Source organism: Malaya genurostris, chromosome 3 (genome assembly GCF_030247185.1).
Source record: "Malaya genurostris strain Urasoe2022 chromosome 3, Malgen_1.1, whole genome shotgun sequence".
NCBI classification, from domain to species: domain Eukaryota; kingdom Metazoa; phylum Arthropoda; class Insecta; order Diptera; family Culicidae; genus Malaya; species Malaya genurostris.
The window spans coordinates 288628494-288649489 of NC_080572.1; the positions used below are offsets into that span (position 1 = coordinate 288628494).

Here is a 20996-nt window from a genome sequence, read left to right on the forward strand (position 1 = left end):
GGTTCAAAAGTTTGCAGAACCTTTGTTCATGGGAAAGGCAAAGAATTCGCGTGTTGATAACAGTTTTTTTAATGAGGAAAAATTGCTCAAGGAAAAAAGGGGTGATAAGAATTATCACCACACTGCAACAAGTAAATCCATTTTCAATCATGCTGAATTCAAACGTGCCGAATCCCGATGATGCACTCTTCTGTTCGCCTAAATGAAGCTGTTGTTTCGTCTCAAAAGTTAATTCCATCGTTATGGAAACTGGAAAAATGAAGTTGCTGGTGATATCAAAAGGAATTGTATACTAAAATTTGATTGAATATGACAAAAAAGTGCAACAATCTTCCACCATAAGGAGTGTATCGATAAGTAGTTAGCAACATTCAAACAGTTATTACTCTGAAATGGCTTAATTTTTTGTAGCGTGTTTCTCGGTGACATGTTTGTTTACATGTCAATAACAGCTGCGCAATCGATTGGTTTCGGTACGGTTTATCGTTTCAATGATGAGTCGAATTGATCCGGAAACGCGAAAGAAAATTCTGCACACTTGGTGCTCAGAAAGTGGTGTCACGTACAACGAAATTGCAAAATTGGTGAAAGTGCACCACACCAGTGTCAAAAATATTATCGAGAAGTTCGGTAAGACCCTTTCCATGAAGGATTTGCCCCGATCCGGTAGGAAAACGGGTCCCAGCCAGCCCGACCGGGACTTAAAAGTGGTTGAGTACATCAGGACGTCGACGCGGGATTTAGCCAAGCAGTTCAACATCAGCATCGGGATGATTCAACGGATCAAAATTCGGAACTCCCTGAAAACGTACAAGAAACAGAAGGTGACGAAAAAGTCCCTGGTACAGCAAGTTCAGGCCAAAACAAGAGCGCGAAAACTGTATAACCGGATTCTACAGAATAATGACGGATGCATCCTGAAACCTACGCCAAGGAAGACTCTCGAGTGCTGCCCGGACCGCAATATTATACGACATCGATGTACCAGGACCTGGACGACGCTGATACCACGGTGGCGATGAAAAAGTTTGGGCAGAAGGTGTTGGTCTGGCAAACAATTTTTACTTGTGGTTTGCGGTCGCCAATTTTCTTCACGAAGGGCACAATTAACGCCAAGGTGTACGAGGAAGAATGTTTGAAGAAGAGAATGCTACCACTGTACAGAAAGCATAAGGCTTCTCCTCTCTTCTGGCCGGATTTGGCTTCAACCCACTACGCCAACTTCGTTCTACAGTGGTTGTCAAAAAATAATGTACAATTTGTGGAAAAGGACATCAACCCACCGAACTGCCCGGATCTTCGGCCAATTGAAAAGTATTGGGCAATTGTAAAGCGGTACTTTCGGAAGGAAGGTACAGTGTCCCAAAACATGCAGGAGTTCGAAAAAAAAACTGGACAGCTGCCGCCAGGAAAGTCACAAAAGTAACTGTACAGAATTTAATGAAGAATGTCAAGTTCAAAGTGCGAGCGTTTCACCGAAACTAGGATTTTCTTCAATATAATCAGTGAAATGCATAAAAATGTAATTTGTCTACAATATATCGAAAACTGATGTCAAAATATGTTTTTTTTTGCTGTTTTATTCAATAATCAACGTTGCTAACTACTTTTCGATACACTTATTCGCCCGATGTAGCCTCCATCGACTATTCTCGGTTCTCGGATTTAAAAATACAGAAGCTTACTGTTTTTGATCGTGAATATCTCTTGTTGTATCTAACGAATCAACATAATTTTTGCTACATGCCATCGGAAATATGATCACAATTTTATGATAAAATATTCAGTTTTTTGACATAATCTCAAATAATTCAAAATTAAACTTTTCTGAAATGTTTGGTATAAACGAGTATCAAAGAGGATAATTCATATGGCGCGTTTGCCTTTCTCGTATTTGTGAAGCTCATAGCTCAGTGATCTGTGAAAGGATTTATATAATCTAACTACCAATAGAATCGAAATTTTTCAACTTAAACGTGAATAGCGAAAGCATTGAAGTATTTCAATAGTACACTATTGAAAAACCTGTCTCATTTGACCCATGTCAACACCAGCCAATCCGAACGCGTTCTGAGGAAGAGAACAAAATATCTGCTGCTGTACAACAAATCGTTCGAGAAAAATGTTCCGAACAATGCTTAATATAGTAGTGAATTTGGTCCTTCTGAAAAGCAGGAATTAATCCCGTACAGCATCCTGATAGTTTCTTTCAATGAAATGCAAATCCGGAATGAAATAATCGAAATCAAAATTATGTATGCGGCCATTTTTATAGCCGTTAGCACCGCCCATTAGTGAAAAAGCTACAAACAAAACCACGTAAAAAGAAACCTACATAAATTGGATCTGTTTGGATTCTATCGCCACTGCGAGCAGATGTGTCGTTTGCAAAGCTAGTTTCGCTTCCGACAAGAGCGATTACGTCACAGCTGCTAGTCGTTTGCATTGGGGCAAAACTACCGAAAAAGGGGAAAGCGGGGCATCACACAAAATCTGCCGTTCTAATGGCTCTAAAAGTTTTGCAAACAACTATTATTATTTCTTCTTCGCAAATAGAAGGTAAAAATCCTCAGTTTAGTGCAAATCTAGAACAGTTTGATTAGATTTGTGCACTTTTCGCTGTGTGTTGATCGTGACAATTCAAAGCACAGTGCTACTGACCATTATAGAGAATTAATTGAATTTACTCTTTCGTACCAAAAGCATCAGAGTTATCCAAATAGAAGTAGACAAAGTTTGCACCAATGCAATGCAAAAATGAAAGTGTTGATATAGAAAAATTTTTCATGCTAGAATGGGTGTCGTTTGGAAACATGCCGTGCGAATCTGGGTTGCCACGTATACAGATTAATCTGTATTTTTATTATAAAAATCTATACTCGTTTTTTTTTCTTAATATTTAATTGTGTTTCAGAATGTTTAATGTAACTAATCGGAACTTTAGTTTAGGTGAATCGTTTCAAATTCTAGTAGTGAAAAAGGGAAATGCTTGCATAATTCATACAATTGATCAACTAACTGATATTCGAAGGTATTAAGGAACATGTCAGTTGTTTTTGTATTCACGACATCCAGTTATGTCTTTAACATTACCCACTAGGGTGGGACAAAATTTTGATTTCAGCTCTACCAAACTTTTCCTGTTCCTTTTGCGTCCCATAAGCACCAAGCAAAATTTTAGCTCGATCGGAGAAACTATATTTTCGCGTTTGTATGGGATTTAGTATGGAGAAATTCACTTTTTACAAAAAAAAATCGGCTGCAGATCTACCTATGAACTTTAAAAATCAGTGCATGTGTTATTTTCGTAGGAAATTTAACGAGGAAGAAAACTTAAGAAGACCGCAAAACAATTCGACGTTTGTAGAAAGTGTTAATTTAATATATCTAGCAGCAGTGGTGCTAGATATGTTAAGGAATGAGCCACTGTTCGGACCTCGTGCCGGTTTTCCTTTAATAATTTAATTTTCTACAAACGTCGGATTGTTTTGCCGTCTTCTAAAGTTTTCTTCCTCGTTGAATTTCCTACGGAAATAACACATGCACTGATTTTTATAGTTCATAGGGCGATCTCCAGCCGATTTTTTTTTTGGAAAAAGTGAATTTCCCCATACTTAATTCCATACAAACCTTAAACCTCGGGCGCGAAAATATAGTTTCTCCGATCGAGCTAAAATTTTGCTTGGTGCTTATGGGACCCAAAAGGAACAGGAAAAATTTGGTGGACCGAGAAAATGAACCTTTTCATCTTTTTTCCCATACAACCTTGTACCGCCTTTTTTTAGGCTAACGAGAAATCGTGCTTTAAACGCCTTCAAGTAGAATGTATAAATTGATCAATTGTCAAGGTTCTTATGAAAATCCACCTTTCACCACCCAGACTACATTGATTGCATCAATCAAAGTCGTATCGAAAATCCATTAGCCGATAAATTTGCTTCAATTATTCCGACATACAAAACGAATTAATTAAATGTGTGTCAAACGCTTTTGATTCAATTAAGAAGCAATCGTGCGCCTCCATCGTCCTACAGTGGAGTGGAGTCACGTCACGACACCAAACAATGTCGAATGTTTACGCAAATGTAGCAACGAAAAAAGCTATTATCCCTGGCGGTTCCTTCAATGTTACAGTAACAATCCGTGCTCCACCGAATCGCCACAGCAATGGACGGATATAAAAACAAAATCTCTTCGGCTTCCCCGGTGTGGCAATGACATTTTTTGTTTCTTTTTTTCTTTCCTTGATTAATTACAACCCCACCAACTGGACGCTCGCGGCACTGACACCAATACACTTTCACTTTTTTATGACTCCCTATCGAGAGCTTCGTTGTTCGTTAGATCCTGGAATATATCAATGTATTTTTATTGACTCAACGGTTCAGTGTGGCTTCTTTCGTACGACTAAGATGACACCTCACAAAAGTGATTACACTTATTCTATCACACCATAAAACATCCTTCAGCCACTATCAAATTTCAATGCATAATTAATATTTACATACACGAGAACAGCATGTTGCTAAACAAACCCTCCATCCCCACTGCGACCGACCGACCGACCGGCCCTTCGTCATCTTCCCACTATAATGAAGAGCTTTTCTGGTATAATTTATGTATTCGGTTGTGACAGCATGACAAACTCCTCGGTCCTCGGTAGAACAACCAAAAAAAAAGCAACGACTTTCCTTCTGCTGCGGACATTCCTACTGTAGTCTGTAGACCAAACGGTCCGGGTGCCCTTTGATGTTTGGCCACGCGAGGAGGACCGGTCGAATATTCGAATGTGTCGTGTTTTTCTTCTCTATTCGACTGCATGCATTCGACTTTGGGCGCGAGTCAAGTAGGCCATTTGTTTTCCCGGTTACTGCCTGCCAGAAGAATGTTTTATGGATCTGCAGGCAATGACAGAACGAAATCGAAGAAAAAAAAACAGAAAAAATCCTTACTTTGTTGGAACCGGTTTCAAGTTCAAACCGTTGAGAATGTGAACAATTGAACTTTTGGACGAGCTGCCAGGCGGCCAAAATCCTTGATTTACGGAATCTACCACCAACATCCGAGCAGCCGAAGTTTGATAACGAATATTTTATGAGCTGGTAATGACACTGCTTCTCCTGTGTCTACCGTGGCTCTCATCTCTCACTTGGCTTCATTGGCATCTTGGGTTCTCTAGTCTCCAACCGGACGACTGGCGATGGGGATGTAGATTGGCAAAAAAAAAACATCATCAATTCAATGTGTGGGGAACGCGAAACTTGCTTTCATCATCCTACGCTTGACATTATCCCGAATATTTGTTCACTCGAAATATAGGTCAGGTGTTAGACTTGGCTTCGCTGAAATTTTGGAACGAAACGAAAAAAAAAACAGCAACAACCAGTCCCACCAGACTCCCTCCGGCAAAGATGACTTTGGCAATTAGCCCCTCTGCCAGCCGAGCAGCCAATCTGGCCAATCCCGTATTATATAATGTTGTGCTCTCTCAGGATGTTCAATGTTGACACTATTATCGGGTACAATCGGAATGACATCGCGATGCCGTGTAAGAGCGAGCTGATCGTTAGAAGGCCGGATTCGCTTTCAAAATCCCAAACAATGGCGTCAAACAAGTCGGGAAAATACACAACAAATTGCTCGGCACGTCACACGGTAATCATCACTCGGTTTGGCACGATAGCCGAAGGCTGAAACGTCGAAAATAACACACACACACACTTTCCATATTCTCCACTTAGCACCGATTCACCATTCCTCACCACAGTAAGCCCGCAAAACTGGAAACCAGGGGAACCAGGTCAATCCTTTTTGAATAAATCCTGTTTTGTTTGAAGCCCTTGGCCCCTAGGATGATGCGATGAGCACTTCGCCGAAGGGTTCCCGGGCGATAACCAACCGAGGCGATAGTCCTATTTGCACTGATTTCCTTGCCGTGCGGAATGATCATCATTTGCTCTCATTTTCTTCCCGAGTTGCCCGAGTTTTTCGCTGGTAGTGAGTTCGAGTTGTTGTAGTGCCAGCCCCAGCTCTAACCCGACGAAGAGCGACAACAGAAAGGTTGTAACATCCACCCGCACAAAGCTTCCCGACGGGTTTTGTGGGGGGGCTGCTGCTGCTGCTGCCAGAAATTAAAATGTAGACATTTACTTGCTTCACCCCCCGTTCTCACCCCCTTTCCACAGGTCCTGAATCGGGACATTGTAGTAAAGGAGCAACACAACTACTAGCGACTCACACACGGTAGATTACACACTCATACACAAACGCCCCGGAGTCGTTGTAGGAGCTTTTCACACCTGAAAGTGTACCAACCAAAACTTTGACAGATTCTGCCTGCCGGAGAGAACAAACTAGGCGCCTTTCAGAACTGTTCAACACAAAAAGGCCTTATATGTAGAGCGTGAGAGCGCGCCACCCACAAAAGAGAGAGAGCGACGCAAAACATGTTGTGCTTCCGAGTACAAGTGCAGAGCAGCCTTTATTGTTGTTTGTTACTATTATTGTCGATGTCGATGTTGGTGGCTGTTGCTCCGAGCGTATGACGATGACGACGGCGATGACGACAATGACGATGACGGCGATGATGTTAATAACGACGATAATGATTATGGGAAAATGTCTCTGTCGAAGAGGGTGGGACGAAGAGATACTGTTGTAATCGGGAGGGAGAGTTTTGGATTAGTAGATTGCTATTCGCTATGAAAATTTGATGCTACCTTGGGGGAGATTAATTACTACTATTCGATTGGGCCAGCCAGGAGTCGCAGTTGGTTCGGTGCGAGTAATTATGAATGTGTGGAAAACGGACTATTTTGAGCAGAGGCTAGAGACAGATTTAAATAACTCCCGGTATTCTTTTGCACGTGTAAGATGATATGTTTTTTTTTTGTTCATGAAAAGGTGGGAGGTGGGATAAATCCGACACCCCATGCAATTGGGTTATTTTTTAATTTCAGATAGCAGCAGATACAATTCCATCCATCCATGCCATATCTTTATAATAGGCACATTCGAACCGGATATGTATTTCGACAAGGGGGAAAAGGTTATTTACGGCGACAAGATAATTCTTTTAAATTTGATTCAAAAATGTTTCAATTTGTAGATGATATCAGCTACTAGATGAACGAACCAGTTTTCATTTCCTGGTTTCGGAAGTACCTTGAACTTGAGCTTGAGCGAGCACCCCTGGTTGCTACTCCGTTACTTATCGGGATTAGCTGAAATTGCACAGAGAATTTCTAGATGATCCGACCTGGGACTGGTGAATCATCCTTTAATGTACATCTTCTGGTAACCCCAGAATTCACTGATCAGTACCGGTGCCGGCCAGGCCCGAACGTAGATCATCTAAGGAATGGGAAGGGATGTTAGTCCAACACTTGTTGTATATACTACTGCGCACTCCACAAGTTTCACGGGAGAAGGATATTGGTTGGTATAAATTTCAGTAATTCGCGTATTCGCGTGCGACCTAGTATGTTCCGGTTTTAAGATGCTCGGATGCACCACTAAACACATTGACTTCCCGAGTGAACGTTTCAACAATATCCGATACTGAAGTCCTGGGAAGTTTTACGAAAAGTTCCTTGAAACGTTTTTGCCTTTCTCTATAGAAAGGTATTAGAATTGCTGGAAAAACCGACTTTCGAACGGAGCCTCGGAGATCCATAGTGTTGTATACCATTCGACTCAGTTCGACGAGATCGGAAAATGTCTGTATGTGTGTGTGTGTGTGTGTGTGTGTGTGTGTGTGTGTGTGTGTGTGTGTGTGTTTGTGCACTTTTAGAAGATATTTTAACGCGCTCAATTTTCTCAGAGATGGCTGAACCGATTTTAACTAACTTGGACTCGTTTAAAAGCTACTGCCGGGCCATTGATCAAATTCAAAGATGAAATGGCTGTGACTTTTGGTTTCAGAGATATGATGGTATAAGTGACGTAACCGACAAAACACGTTGATTTTTACCACTCTTCTTTGGGGATCACTTCTAATTTCGTAAAGCGCTATTGTTCAAAAGTTTAAGCACCTTGAAAAATGTCCTCAAGCAAAATTTGAGCTAAATCGGACATGCGTAAGCGACATGCGATCTTGAAAAAGCACCATAGGGGAGAGTACATGAAATTTCCGAAATCGAACTTTTTTTTTGATGCCAAAAGTCTTAAAATTGCATGAAACGTCAAGATTTAGTGTTATCTAAAAAAAAAAAATTTGAAAAAATCGACTTTCTGGGACTTAAACTATGTTCACACTGGCCGAAAATAACATGTTTTAACGATAGTAATATAAAGTTAAAACCGCACTGTTCACACTAGAAAAAGGGTTGTACCTATCTGCGTTGCCAGGTCATTTTTCCAAAAATCTGTATTCGGCGCAAAAATCTATTTGTAGCATATCGGGATCAATATCTCTTCTAGATAAGTAGTAGAAAATGTCACCAAGAGGTGAGCGAAAAAAAAGGTCCCACGACAACCTTTTCTCATATCTATTCAAGCTAAAAAACATAATCGGTACTTATCTGTGTGATCCGTGAATTATCAGTATTCTGGGAGTACATATCTGTATTGTGGTATAGAGGCCAAAAATCTGTATAAATACCGAGAAATCGGTATACCTGGCAACGTTGGTACCAGTTTTCAGTTTTATTTTATTATGATTACATGGCTACTTTGATGGAAAACTGCAGTTGTTGAACAGCTTGTCAATTGACATAGTCGAAAAGTGACGGAAAATGCTAGCAGGGTTGTGCTTTGCTGACAATTATATCATGTTATTTCGGGAAAACATGTTTTAATGTGACGTTTCTGAGTATGGAATAACGCAAAAGTAAAACATGTTATTTCGCTTAAAACGTGAAATCAGAGTTAAAACTTGTTTTAACTCATAGTGTGAACATAGTATTAGACAAATTTTGATATTTTAGTCCCAGAAAGTCGATATTTTCTAAAAAAAATTTCGAGATGACACTAAATCTCGACGTTTCATGCAATTCTAAGACTTTTGGCATCAAAATTTTTTTTTATCTCGAAAATTTCACGTATGGTGCTTTTTCAGGATCGAAAATTTTCAAACCTTAACCGCCGGGCAGCACCCCTTACGCATGTCCGATTTAGCTCAAACTTTGCATGAGGACATTTTTCGAGGTGCTTAAACTTTTAAACAATAGCGCTTTACGACATTAGAAGTGATCCCCAAAAAAGAGTGGTTAAAATCAACGTGTTTTGTCGGTTACGTCACTTATACAGTCATATCTCCGGAACCAAAAGTCACAGCCATTTGATCTTTGAATTTGATCAATGGCCCGATAGTAGCTATTAAACGAACATAAGTTTGTTAAAAACAGCTTTCAAGCAATATTTTTTCTAAACTGATCGTGCGAGCATCTTTTCCATGAATTCTTTTCGCAGAGTTTTGGAAATAATTTATTCGAGTAGTTTTCTGATCAGCGTTTTCGGACAGTTTTTTCCAGGAAGAGTTTCGAGCTGTTTTTCAAACAGACTTTTCAAGCAGTTTTCAAAGCCAAATAGTTTTTTTGAGTAGTTTTTCGAGTAGTTTTTGAACATATTTTGGAAACAGTTTTAAAAGCAGTTTTACCAACTAGCTTTCCCCAGTTTTTTCTAAACAGTTTTTCGGAAAATTTTTTGAGCAGTTTTTGAGATTAAAAACAACTGAAACTGTTTTTCCAATCAGTTTTGTAAACAGATTTTTTCAAGCAGTCTTTTGAGTAGTTTTTCAAACAGTTCTTTCAAGCAGTTTTTTCAAATATTTCTTCAATGAGTTTTTCGAGCACTTTTTTGGAGGATTATCTCTGACTGTTCATTTATTGCTAATGACACTCTTCAATGTGAGTGCGTTCGAATTCAAACAGAGTTCATTCATATAAATAGAATGAAATAATATCTTTGGTTCTACTTTATGCATTAAATATTTTTTCCGAGCACTTTTTGGAACCGCGTTTTGTTCTGATTTTATAGTCGTTTTTCAAGCACCTTCAAAAGCTGGTTTCAAATAGTATTTTCGAGCAGTTTCACAATTATTTTGGAGTGATTCTTTAAAATATTTTTATTCGAGTGTTGTTTTCTTGAGCACTAGAAGTTTTCTGCAGCAATTTTTTTCAAACAGTGTGTGAAGCTGGTCTTCAAATGGTTTTCTTTCAAGCAGAGATGTCTATCTCCTCTGTGTGACGAAGAGCAAGCAAAATTTCTCCCCTCGCGCTGACAACTTCAACGAGAGCTCTTCTCTTTCACATTTATACACCACTGTTGTATAAAGTGTGCACGTATCATGAGTGCGTTTGTTTATTTCCTTTTACCTCTTCCACTGAATCGCACCAAAGTGCTAGAGCATTAGCTAATAAATTCTCTGAGGAGGATGCAGATACTTTCAGAGAGGTGTACACGCCGGTGAGCACTCTGCTGTATGGTTTGCGTAGAAGAAGCGTGAACACGCAAAATCAGCAAAATAAAACAATTTATCGTAAAATTTTCGGTTTTCCTTGCAAATTTTTCATAGCAAGGCCAGATCTACTCTCTATTAATTGAAGTTCACAGAAGTGTTCGCTCACCATCACGCGCCAGTGGTCACTTGGGTGTATTTAGACGAGAGCGCGTGTGAGCGATTCATGCGAAGAGAACGTGTTTCACTCGCGCCAGCTGCTTTAACCACAAGCACACACTCAAATGCTGTCTATTCGACACTGAGAAGAAGTGCGCTTTCCTCTTTGTGCGGTGCTTCGTTTTTTGCATCCTCGGTGTGGACAAGAATCTGACTCCAGCGTGTATCACTCTGGTGAAATGCCATCTCTGCTTTCAAGTAATATTTAAATCAGTGTTTTGAGGTGGTTTATCGAAAAGTCTTTTCGAGCAGTTTTTACAATCAGGTCTTTAGTTTCGTTTTTCCAGATATTTTTCGAGCAGTTTTTTTAGTAGCTTTTTCGAAAAGTTTTCAAGCAATTTTGGAATGGTTCGTCTGTTGAGTAAAATTTTAACTACTTTTTATAAAATAAATATCGAAATTTCAAATTTTGACTAAAAGTTTAAACTATTCGCAAAACAGTTCACACAGTAAGGGGCAGATCGCCTAGTATATGCACTTTTAATTCATAGACAATTTATAAAAATGACTATTTTCTTTTGCATTCCAACTTTCCATGAGAGAAAAGATAATGTGCAGTTAATTTAAATTCAATGTCATGAACGCAATGAAAAAAATATCGCAACCAAAGTATCTTGTAATACACCGTTCATTTCATATTAATTTTGTTGATATATTCTATACTAGCGGACCCCTGCACACTTCGTAGCGCAATAATATGATGTAGAAAATCAAAACTACTTATCAATATTAATGATTATTGAAGAAAAATAACATTATAATGCTCTATGATAGTGGCCCAAACCTTTTTATATCGCGGACAACAGGACAAAATATATAAAACCACAGAGAGAGAATCGATTCAATTGAAGATTGCATCGATTTTTGTCGGAATTTGCTTATAATATTATGTGACATTACATCTAATGGTTCTATATTTGTGAGTCTGTGTAACTCATTTGTACTAAACCAGGGAGGACGCTTCAAAATCATTTTCAGAATTTTATTCTGAATCCTTTGAAGCGTTTTCTTCCTGGTGGAACAACAACTTGACCAAATTGGTACTGCATAAAGCATGGCTGGTCTGAAAATTTGTTCATAAATTAAATTGTTAATTGTTTTTTAAACAGAGCTTAGAATTTCTGCTTATAAGAGGATATAAACATTTAATATATTTATTACACTTTGCCTGGATTCCTTCAATGTGATCCTTGAAAGCGAGTTTTTTGTCATACGTTAAACCTAAGTATTTAGCTTGATCAGGCCATGTCAATTCCAAGCCATTCAATTTGAGAATGTGATTATTGTTTGGTTTAAGAAAAGAAGCTCTTGGCTTATGAGGAAAGAAAATTAATTGCGTTTTTGCTGCATTTGGTTTAATTTTCCTGAAAATATTTAAACTTCTTTGTAGGCGACTGCAGATCACTCTTAGATTTCTTCCTGTGGCTAACTTCCTGTGTCGTCACAGAATAGCGATTTCTGACAACCAACGGGTAGATTTGTAAGATCAGAAGTGAAAATATTATACAAGATTGGAAGATACGCTCGAACCCTGCGAAACACCGGCTCGTACGGGTAGCAATTCAGATTTACAATTCTGATAGCTAACCTGAAGAGTACGATCAGTTAAATAATTTTGAATCATTTTGATCAAATAAATAGGAAACTGGAAATCAGACATTTTTGCTATTAAACCTTTGTGCCAAACACTGTCGAATGCTTTTTCTATGTCTAGAAGAGCAACTCCAGTGGAAAACCCAGAAGATTTATTTGCTTTTATCATGTTCGTTACTCTGACAAGTTGATGACTAGTTGAATGTTCATGACGAAATCCAAACTGCTCTGGTAAAAAAATTGAATTCTCATTTATATGAGTCATCATTCTCAACAAGATAATTTTTTCAAAAAGTTTACTGATAGAAGAAAGTAAGCTAATTGGTCGATAACTTGATGTTTCTGCTGGATTTTTATCAGGTTTCAGGATAGGAATTACTTTAGCTTTTTTCCATCTTTTTGGGAAGTAAGCTAATGAAAAACACTTGTTGAAAATTTTAACCAGGAGTCTCAAGGCAACATCGGGAAGATTTTTAATAAGAATATTAAAAATTCCATCATTACCAGGAGCTTTCATGTTTTTGAGTTTCCTAATAATTGATTTAATTTCTTCAAAATTCGTCTCAATAATGTCATCGTGTGATAACACTTGGGTTGAAATATGCTCATATTTCAGTGAGACTTCATTTCCAATAGGACTCACAACGTTCAAATTAAAATTGTGGACACTCTCGAACTGCTGAGCAAGTTTTTGAGCTTTTTCGCCATTTGTAAGAAGTATTTGTTTTCCTTCCTTGAGAGCAGGAATTGGTTTCTGAGGTTTCTTAAGAACCTTAGAAAGTTTCCAGAAAGGTTTAGAATATGGTTTAACTTGTTCAACTTCTTTAGCGAAATTTTCATTTCGCAAAAGAATAAATCTATGTTTAATTTCTTTTAGTAAATCTTTAACTATGTTTTTCATAGCAGGATCACGAGAACGTTGATATTGTCGTCGACGAACATTATTTAATCGAATGAGCAGTTGAAGATTGTCATCGATGATAGGAGAATTAAATTTAGTTTGAGCTTTGGGAGCTGAAAGATTTCTTGCTTCGATAATGTAATGATTCAAATTATCAATTGGTGAGTCGATGTCCGCAGAATTTTCTGAAATAATTTCATGATCCACATGATTTTCAATGTGAGATCTGTAATCCAACCAATTAGCTCTATGATAGTTGAAAATAGAACTAATTGGATTAATTATAGCTTCGTTGGAAAGTCTGAATGTTACTGGAAGATGATCTGAGTCAAAGTCAGCATGTGTAATCGGTTTACTACAAATGTGACTTTGATCTGTCAGAACCAGATCAATTGTAGATGGGTTTTTCACGGAAGAGAAACAAGTCGGATTACTGGGATGAAGAACTGTGAAGTAACCAGCTGAGAGTTGATTATGAAGTATTTTACCATTACTGTTATTTTGCCTACAATTCCACTGGACATGCTTTGCATTCAAGTCCCCTATTACGAAAAATTTCGATCGATATCTTGTAAGTTTTTGCAAATCGCCTTTAAAGAAATTTAATTGTTCGCCGGTGCATTGGAATGGCAAATATGCTCCAGCGATGAAATAAATTCCATGAATGGTTTCAACTTCGATTCCTAAGCTTTCGATAACTTTAGTATTGAAAGAAGGTAAAATTCGATGTTAAATTTGCCGTTGGACAAAAATGGCAACTCCACCACCCATTCCAGTAAACCTGTCAAATCGATGAACCACATAATGTGGATTACTTTTCAATTTGACATTTGGTTTAAGAAAAGTTTCTGTCACAATGGCAATATGAATTTTGGGAACTTCGAGAAAATTATAAAATTCATCTTCACTCGATTTCAAAGATCGAGCATTCCAATTTAAAATATTCAAATAATTATTTAACATCACTGTTAAATTTTAAATTCATTATAATATTATTTGCAAATTGCCATCCGATTTGAAATGCTTCAAAAAGTGATGAAGTCAAATTCATTTGGATGATCATTTGAAAAAGTAGGTAGATCATTTTATTTTCAGTTATATCGCCTAAATCAACTTCATTTAAAGAAGCGAATGGCATTGAAGGAATATTTGTAGGTAGACTGCCATTAGAAGAAGATGATTTGGCCGATCTACCTATTAAAAAAATTGTTTTCGTTAGAAGATGAACTGCAAGGCGGTCCTGTGTTTTGATTATTTACATTAGAAGAAATAGGTGGTAGATTTCTACCTGTTACACTAGCATAACTGACATTAGAAGAAGATGCTGACGAGGTCGATCTACCTGTCAATAAATTGTTTTCGTTAGAAGACGAATTGGCAGGCGTAACTGTTTTTTGTTTTGAATTCGAAGAAATAAGTGCCTTAGAAGAATTAGGCGTGGCATTTGTAACAGTTTTTTTTGATTTTCAGGTATGTTGTGTAAATTTAAAGTCGTTGATTTCACTTGTTGTCTAAGCGAACGAGCGTTTAAAATTTTTTCCCTCACAGGACATTTCAAATAATTGGATTTATGATTTCCATCGCGATTTGAACATGTAAATTTATCAGTCGTTTCATTCATTGGACAAACGTCTTTCGAATGCGATTTATCACAATTCAAACACCGTATATCCATATGACAATTTTTGGTTCCATGGCCGAAGCCTTGGCAACGACGACATTGCGTTAAGTTTGCAATACGATTATGCCGTTTATTATGTTCCCAATAAATTTTAATGTGGGAAATGAAACGTACATTTTCTAAAGTTTTCAAATTGTTAACATCACTTCGATTGAAGTGTATTAGGTAAAGTTCATGGGAAATTCCAGAGCGTGGTTTAGAAGTACCGTTCGTTTTTTTTTTGTTTTTTCATAAGTAGTTTCTTTTCGTTTTTTTTCTGTACCTGTAGCTGTCCCTGAGAATTTCTCACAGCTCAAAAATTATCTTTGGATGGGAATTATTTCGAATACTCCTCAATTAGAATAATCGAACGACCCTCATGATTGCTCGAGATTAGTGAAGTAGAATGGTAGAGTGTTCTGTAAAAATGAATCATCTGACAATTGTTTTTGTTTCGATCTCAACATTTTCCCCAAATCAGGTACACACGTACACTTCGCACTTTAAAGCAGTTTTTACCTGCTCTTAAAAGTTCCAAATGATTCAAGCAAAATACAACCAAATTCAGTTTGACGGTTTATGAGCAAGAGAGTGAATCATTCGAATAGGTAGAAAACATGTCGATGAGTTCCCAAATCTCGGTTCAATCGATGTAATTTAAAAACAGAAGGCAAACGGGATGGTTCGAGTACATTGGACGAACCTGTTCATAGTTACTCAAATGCAAATAATTTGAAATTTCGGAATACTCTGGGTTGATATAATTCGAATCGCGTTTGGGCCAGTTGAAGACGTTTGGACTCAAATAAATAACCGAACTTGTAATATGAAGCAATTGACGAAATTTGGAGGTCGTTTAGAGAAAAATTGCTGCATGATGAGCTTCAAATCCGCGACTTCGATGTCGTAGCACTGCAGGAACTTTGTTGGACGGGACAGAAGGTGTGGAACAGTGGGCATCGAGCGGCTACCTTCTACCAGAGCTGTGGGACAACCAGCGTTATACGAACGGGATTTGTAGTGTTGGGCAAGATGCGCCAGCGCGTGAATGCTCAGGTAGGCCGGGAGGCAAAGTACAGCACGCGATAACAAACGACAACGGTCAACGATGCGTAAACTTTGCAGCCTCCCGAGGAATGGTAGTTCGAAGCACCTTCTTCCCCTGCAAAGATATCCACAAAGCCACCTGGAGATCACCTGATCAACATACGGAAAATCAAATCGACCACATTCTCATCGACGGGCGATTCTTCTCCGATGTCGTCAATGTCCGCACCTACCGCAGTGCCAACATTGATTCTGACCACTACCTTGTCGCGGTTTGTATGCGCTCAAAACTATCGACGGTGCCCAATACTCGTCGCACAGGATCGCCGGGACTCAATCTCGAGCAGCTACGTAGCATTCGTACTGCAGAGGAATACGAGCAACAACTGGAGTTAGTGCTACCAATGGAAGAGCAGCTTGGCGCGGCGACTCTTGAAGACGGCTGGAGGAACATAAGGTCCGCCGTGAGTAGCACTGCTGCAACCGTTCTAGGTACGAGGTTATCGAATCGAGGAAATGACTGGTTTGACGGCAAATGTCAGCAGTTGGTCGAAGAGAAGAATGGAGCAAGGGCGAGGATGCTGCAACACCGCACTAGAGCGAACGAGGAACGATACAGACAGGCGCGGAACAGACAGAACACGGTTTTCCGGAAGAAAAAAATTAGAGGGTTGTATTCAAGACACAACCGAGCACAATAACATTAAAAATGAAACTTTTCTAGGGTCTTCATAATAAATACAAAAATAAAGATGATAATGATGATGATACACTAACCACACTTCAAAGTTACTCGAAAGCTCAATTTTATATACAAACAACCTAAAGATTTAAACCTGGACAAATGAAACTATTTTATTTTATGATTATAATTTTCGAGAAACGTACAAACTTTTTTATTTGATTTGATTTATATCGTTTATTTACCCCCAGTTTTAACCTAATAATGGTCGTTCACTGGGTGGACTTTTTAATTTTATAAACAGTTAATCGATCCAAGAGAATGTTGTACCAGTAATCTCAGCAATGGTGTAATTTTATTAATCCTTCAAAATCGTCGATAATCTTCGGAAAGTGTCGGTAAATAATATGGTAACAATACGAGAAAGAAAACATGTGAAACAGTCCGCATAACATATTAAGTTACTTATTTTCGCTTTGGCATATTAGGAATATACCGAATGGATACGCATCAAAATTCAGAAATTTTGTTCATATCGTAACTTGATGTTATTATCGCATGAATGAACATTGTCATAGTTACAACGCGTGTGGCTATCAGACGCTTATTGTTTTGATAATAAATAATAATTAAACTGTACAAGTGTAATGTGTTAACCCTCGCTCAGAAAGTATAAACTCCACCTACAGGTTCGACACTAACATCCGCCCGATTCTCTCGATCCCCGTCCCTGTCCACCATCTTCATTGGAACTAACAAGATCTTTTTTTGTCACTAACTTTTTCATTACCCCTTCCCTGTCTCTTCACCATATCGATGGCAACTAATTAGATCTTTATCGTTTTCAAACATTTTGTTCCCACATCCCCTTTTTACCCCGTTTCCACAATATTTACTTTTTTTTTTCATTCTCTTCCGTAACATCACCATCATCGTCCACGGAAGGCCGCCCCAGTCGAAAACCAGCATGCGGGCCACCCGCCGGGCCTTCGTAGCCTGGGGGTGTTTCCCGCGGACCCACACGGACCGAAGGATGCGGCCAACATGGATCTTCGCCAACGGCATATGGAAGACCCTCATGCAATATTCAATTCACCGGTCACTACCGATCGCTTCTCGAGAATCCGCTACCGCTACATTACATAATGATACTATTCTAGTTTTAAGTTAGTCGTAATTAAGATTAGTAAATACCCTTGGCATCTTAGAGCTTAAGCAGTGTGCCTAAAAATTATATTATAATATTGAATAAAAAAAATAATTAAACTGATACTGGCGGTTAACCAAATTCTATGAGGGTTCCTATTCAAACGATACATGTAAAATCGCAGGTGAACTTACCTTGAGTTTATCTTTGATACTATACGATATTGCATCTAATTGTACTGTCTATGTGAGCCTGTGGAACTCAATTATACTACTAAACCGAAGAGACCGCTTTTAGATAAGTTTCAGAATTTAATTTTGAATCTTTTGAAGCGTTTAATTCCTGGTGGGACAACAACTTGTTCAGTAACATTGTCACGTTTTGTTCGTATGAGAATGGAGATTTAGGTATGCAAACCGATCCGTTGACAAATTGAAACATTTTGAAGCTTACAATATTGAAGCTTTGGAATCATTTAAATTAGGAAAATCCATCAACAAATCATCGAGGAACAAGCGCTGCAAATTAGATCCGAAAAATCTATTGCCGATAATTCTAAATTGGCCTGATAGTTACCAGAGAACCAAAATAAAATACTCAATTCAAACCAATTTTTCAATGGGATGCAATTGCGGCGACATTGTTGGAGTTCAAAAAGTTATGTATTTCACACATAAAGTCCGCTTTGTAAGCAAATATTTAGTTAGTTAGTTAAATTTTTTTAGATTTTTTATTTTTTTACGTATTACGAAGATTGTATTTTTTTGTTTATATATATTATTGTGAGACGTATCAAGTTACTATGTTCGGTATGATGATGATGGATTTTTAGTTTGTTTGAGAGTTAAAAATAATGAGCAGTCTACAAACGTTTGAGCCTCGCGCGCGAAGCAGGTAGTGACTATTTGGAAAGCGAACAGGACTGGCCGAAGAGCCTTAGCATTCAGTGTGTTAAGTTTGCTCTTGACCTTGATCGCAAGGTTGGATAATAATTTAAGGAATAGATTCGGGAAACTAATTGGGATCGACAGTTGTTGATGGAATTGGGCTTGGCTCTGCTCATCCGCAGTCTCGTTACTCCATCGTAGCTGATGTGTGTAGCGATGAACTGGTCCGGCGGGAAGGGCAAGGTGAATTACTGTCTGATACTGGTAAAGATATCGGGTTCGATTCCTGATGTGATCAAGGATCTTCCCGGGTTGGAAATTTTCTTGATTAACCCTGGATAGTAAATCCGAGATATTTGAATGTTATTTTGTGGTCAGTCGTTCTTTTGAAGAAGAATCTATACCTGCTAGATTAATCAGATCGTTTTCTTTTGTTTACTGGTTAAGATATGTGCAAAAATATTAATTATCATTTAGATCACTCGTTCTGCTCACACCTTTGTAGGGGTATGAGGTGGGACCATCATCATCATCATCAAATATTCAAATGACGTTGTCTCATAAGTTTAAGTTAAATGTTTCCGAATCGTTTGTTTGGTGAATTATATAAATCCATCAACAAATGACTGAGTTATAAGCGTTCAAAATTATGACAGAAAAATATTATGCGATTAGTTTTGCATGTTTTAATTCGACACCCAGCCTCGGGAAGCGAAGTGTAAGGCATTTTTAATGGCAAAATCGACCAACAATTTGCTTTACATGGGATATTTCAAAAGAACCGATAACCACGCTGATTCGGTTCTTCAATAGCTAGATGATATATAAGATATTCAATCGAACACGAAGGTTGTGCAAACAGCAGGAAATTTCACCAACATATAATGCAAAAGCGACAATCCAGCAAGTGAACGCATATACAATCCAGTCATCAGCTCACTGGACGGGCTACTTGTTTCATTCGCAGTCAAACATCAACTAGGCAAAGAAATATTGTGCAGCCTATATTTATAGATTTCTCTTCATACTACGCAGAACGATGCGGTGTTTTTTATGCATGACGCAAAGCCTCCTATGCCGAACAAGAAGTTGACGTCATTTTGTAAAGCAGGGATTGGTGGATGAAAACATAGGTCGATTCCAACAATTTTTTCAATAGTATGCTATTGAAATACTGAAAAGACGTCGTCATACATGTTTAAGTTAAAAGTTTCCGAATCGATTGGTTGTTAAATTATAACAATCCATCAACAAATGACCGAGTTATTAACGTTCAAAATTATGACACAAAAAGGTTACGCGACAATTTTTGAAACTTTTAATTGACACCCGGCCCCGTATAGTGAAGAGTAAGGCATTTTTAATGCCAAAAGCGCCACCAGGAAGACCAAGATCGCGAAGCAATGGAACAGCTGTACCGCGCAAATGGCACACGGAGGTTCTATGAGAAGGTGAACCGCTCACGTAGAGGCTACACGCCACAGGTCGAAATGTGCAGAGATACCAGTGGTAACCTTCTCACGAACGAACGTGAGGTGATCGACAGGTGGAAGCAGTACTATGACGAACATCTGAATGGCGAAGCACAGGACACAGGAATCAATCTGGGTGCACGCTCAGCCGACGACAGATTCCCAGCCCCTGATCTGTCGGAGATAAGTAAGGAGATCGGCAAGCTGAGGAACAACAAAGCCGCGGACAATGACCAGTTGCCAGGCGAGCTGCTCAAACATGGAGGATAGGCACTGGCTAGAGCACTGCATTGGATGATTTCTAGAATTTGGGAGGAGGAGATTCTACCCCAGGAATGGATGGATGGAGTGGTGTGTCCCGTCTACAAAAAGGGCGATAAAGCAAGACTGTTGCAATTACCGCGCAATAACATTGCTCAACGCCGCCTACAAGGTACTCTCCCAAATCCTTTGCCGTCGTCTATCACTAATAGCTAAGGAATTCGTAGGGCCGAACCAAGCGGGATTTACTGGAGGCCGCGCCACTACGGATCACATATTCGCGATAAGACAAGTACTCCAGAAGTGTCGTGAATACAACGTACCCACGCATCACCTATTCATTGACTTCAAAGCGGCATACGACACAATCGATCGGGAACAGCTATGGCAGATAATGCACGAATACGGTTTCCCGGATAAACTGACGCGATTGGTCAAAGCAACGATGGATAGAGTGATGTGCTACGTCCGAGTATCTGGGACGCTCTCGAGTCCCTTCGAATCTCGAAGAGGGCTACGTCAAGGTGATGGACTTTCTTGTATCTTGTTCAATATTGCCCTGGAAGGTGTGATTCGAAGAGCGAGGATCGACACGAGTGGCACGATCTTCCGAAAGTCCGTACAACTTTTTGGAGTCGCTTACGATATTGATATTGTGACACGTAACCTTGAGAAGATGACGGAATCCTACATCGGACTAAAAGCTGAAGCTAGGCGTATCGGACTGG

At 38.9% G+C, this 20996-nt stretch overlaps 1 protein-coding gene across 7 annotated transcripts in view; it reads right to left on the bottom strand.

The window, feature by feature from the left end:
- LOC131438976 (potassium voltage-gated channel subfamily H member 6) overlaps positions 1-20996 on the bottom strand; it is a 422022-nt gene that overhangs the window by 197266 nt on the left and 203760 nt on the right. The window contains exon 1 of one of the 7 annotated variants that reach the window (XM_058609422.1): positions 5763-5918. The exons of 5 other annotated variants lie outside the window; for them this stretch is intronic. The gene's annotated coding sequence lies outside the window, so the exon portion shown is untranslated. Of the gene's footprint in view, positions 1-5762; positions 5919-20996 lie in introns of those variants that run through there. One more of the 7 variants, XM_058609423.1, reaches the window with a different exon arrangement.